The sequence below is a fragment of the Propithecus coquereli genome, unplaced genomic scaffold, assembly GCF_000956105.1.
Source record: "Propithecus coquereli isolate 6110/MARCELLA unplaced genomic scaffold, Pcoq_1.0 Scaffold479, whole genome shotgun sequence".
Lineage (NCBI taxonomy): Eukaryota > Metazoa > Chordata > Mammalia > Primates > Indriidae > Propithecus > Propithecus coquereli.
In genome coordinates this window covers 584,902-588,626 of record NW_012150607.1, presented here as the reverse complement: position 1 = coordinate 588,626, position 3,725 = coordinate 584,902, and positions in this window count along the sequence as shown.

Below are 3,725 nucleotides of genomic sequence, written 5' to 3'. Positions count from 1 at the left end.
GTGCTCGTGGGTCTGCAAAATCAACATCATTAAGATGTCTATACTACCCAAAGTGATCTACAGATTCAATGCAATCCCTATTAAAATACCAACATCATTTTTCACAGATGTAGAAAAATTGATTCTACGCTTTGTATGGAACCAGAGAAGAGCCCGCATAGCAAAAACAATACTAAGCAATAAAAACAAAATGAGAGGTATCAACTTACCAGACTTCAAACTTTATTATAAGGCTGTCGTAATCAAAACAGTTTGGCAATTTAGGACTTTGATCTAAATGTTTGGCCACTGGAGCTTTATCAACACTAGGGGACACCTGAAGTCCAGCAATATTGTGACTCATGCAGATTCCTAGTGGTACCAACTTGGTGGGCTTGGGTAAAATATAGGAGAATTCCCTGGAGTGTAACAGGGAATGGCCTGGGCGGGGGGGAGGATGGAAATATTTTCTGTCTCTTTAAAACTTCTCCCATTCTTTTTGGGAACTGCAGCCTGGCCTGTGTCCCTGAGGCAGGTTAAGTCTTTAGATAAAGCTCCCAGGTGGTGTAGAGTTCACAGGCTTTGTCTTTGGCAGATATATGATGATTAGAAGTTAACCACAGACATTGTCTCAATCTGAGAACCCTCCCTTTAAAAACTCTGTATTTCTGCCTATGTTTAGGAAGTTTGGGATTTTGAAGTGAGGTCTACTGTTTTTTCTCCTTTACAAAGTAAATTCTCTTTCCTTCCTCCCCAAATCACCTGTTCTTATTCTTCTGATTTGGCCTCAAGGAAAAGGGGTCGCGTTTTCAGTAATAGGATAACCAGGAAAAATCTCTTGCTCTCTTTCCACTTTTCCCCAAACAGAAAATGTCTCACTCTCTGGGCTGGGCTTCCTGGAGTTGGGAAAGGGGTGCAATGAATACTCCAATGGACACCACATCTGGGACTGTGCAGAGTCACATGTCACATCAGTGTAGTACTGGATCTTCCCAGAGGCTGTGACCACAACTGCCTGGCTACCACTGATGTTTATTCAAGGCCCAAGGTCTCTTATTAGGTGGAGAAATCTGCCGCGATTAGGTTCTTTACTTCAGAACAGCAGGTTCTCGTCTGGTCCAGGGCGGGTGTAGAAATGACACGCAGGAATCAGGGGCTTCAGAAAACTGCTGGGTACTTATTTTTTTTTATTATTATGGCTAAGCTGATAACCAAGGTGCAAGACAAAGTTCTCCGTGCAATTTGCTTTCCTTGTCCCAAGCAGAAGGAGTCTCTTTCTGATCTTCGCTGCCTAGAGTTGGAGGAGGGGTAAAAAAGACATTCCCTATGCAGCCACAGCTGGTGTGTCACTGGGTCACATGCACCCATAGTGCACTGGCTCCAAGACCAGTGTAGCACCAGGACTTACACAACGATTGCAGTCTTTGTGGCCTGATTGCCTTTCAAATTTATTCTGCGTCCTGGGACACTTTCACCAGACAGCATTGGAGCTGGCTTGTATTCATTTTCCTACTGCCGAGGCAGAGGATTGCCCTCTGGCTGGAACTGGTCTAAATGCTTACTCTGTGGGTGCTGGCAGAATTCTACCTTATGTTGTCTTCCACTGTGACAGGGCAGCACTGAAGTCCAATGCAAAGTCCCACGATTACTTCACTATCTCTCCCCCAAGCACAAAGATCCTCTCTGCTTCTGTGCAGCCCTGCTGGGGAATTGGGAAGTGGTGGGCTAGGCAGTGCCATATTGCATTTCTTATCCTCTTCAATGCCTCTTTCCTTAGTATGACTTTGAAACCAGTTATCGTGTTCACTCACCTGTTTTTTGGTACTTATGAAGGTGCCTTCTTGCATGCACAGCTGTTCAATCTGGCGTTCCTGTGGGGATGATTGCAGAAGGGCTCTGTTCAGCCATCTCGCTCTACCCTTTCCCAGGAAATCTCAATCTATTTTTCTTATAAGTCTATTCAGGTTTTCTGTTTGCTTTTGAATTTATTTCAAAATTTTTCTTGTCTTTGCCTACCTGTGGTGAAGACCTTGTCACAGAGTGGCAATGGTAGGGAGGGTGGAGCAGTTCATGTTTGAAATGCAACAGCATCTCCGTAGTTTTATAAAGATTTGTCATTTTTTTTAAGTAGAACTTTTTATCACCACCAGAGGCCTTTAGCAGCAGTACATGGTCTGACTGCAATAACTTATTCAGACTAAATATTTCTTTATGTGCTATGTATTAGGATGATAATTTTTAGATACTGTAACATTTTTAACTTAAAAACATTTTTCAATGTTAAAGATGCATTGTAAATACATCACTTTCACAATCAGGATGTTCTGCGATATGATCTAAACTTTTAATAAGTTAATAGAGTCAATTTAAATAAAATGATGTAGGACATATCCTGAGTGTACATGTGTACAGTCATCAATTCAGCACTGAGTTATCTTTTGTAAACACACACACACACACATACATGTGTGCATACATACTAATGTGTCGCCCAGCTGGCACTGTCTTCATAAAGGTATTCCAATGTTCTCTCATTCTGAAGATGCTTCAGAATGGTGGAAAGTATGGTATGACTAGTAAATTTGATAAGCATGGGGCCATTGCCACTCTTCCTTTGGTCTGAAGTGAATTCCTTGATCAGAAGTAATGCTGTGTAGATTATCATGATGACTGATAAGGCATTCTGTATAGCCACAGATTGTAATTTTGGTAGGAGCTTTGAATGCAAGAAATGCATATCTGTATTGAGATTAATCGTCTATTTCAGTTAGAGTAGAAGGCTGCCTCTACTAAAATGGAATCTGTCCAATGTAATCAACTTGCTATCAGGTAGCTTGATCATCACCCTGGTGAATAATATCATATCAGGAATTCATATTGGTCTCTGTAGCTGGCAGATTGGGGTTTTAGTGGTGGTCTTAGCAAAGTATTCCTTGGTTAATTAAAGTCTTTGGTGCTGACCATAGTCAACTTTGTTCATGAGTCCACTGAGTAAAGATAGAAGTGGCTGAGGAAAGAGGCTGACTGGTGTTTACAAAACAGGTCATTTATCCACTTGATTATTAAAATTCTCCTATGCCAATGACACCCTTTGGTAAACATTCATATGGGACACAATTATCTTCATGTTTTGGCCATCTAGAGAGGTTTATTTACATACCTCTCCCCCACGTTTCCCTGTAATAAATTTTCCAATCATGTTCCTTCTAAGTCTCCGGTCATTCAGCCAAACCACCACCTACACAATCAATATACAATTGCATGTCTGGCCAAGTATCCTTTCAAGCAAAGTGAACAATTAAGTGCACTGATTGAAGTCCCGCCACTAGAAAGATTTCTTTTTGCCACTGTATTTCTTTATTGATCTTTGTGTATCATGCAGAGCTATCTGTAAATAAGCTCAAGTGCACTTACCCTGTCAACTGATTACAGGGAACTTCCCATAAGGTGTAGATACAGGCTCGGGGAGATAAGGCAGGATACCATGAGTAGGAACCCTGAGCCTCTGGGCCACTTCCTAATGTAACTTACTTGTGCCTTCATGTCCTGCTCAAGCTGTATCATGTATAATCCACTTCCATCTGATGGTGGAGTGCTGCTATGCATATCTAACTTTATGGCTTGAGGGTTTAGATAATATCCAGTTCAGGATGGGGAGCTCAGGTCACATGGCTACTTGATGGCTTATGGTTAAGTCCGTAGTCTCTACCAAGATCCATTAACAGGCCAAAAAGTATTTCTCAAAA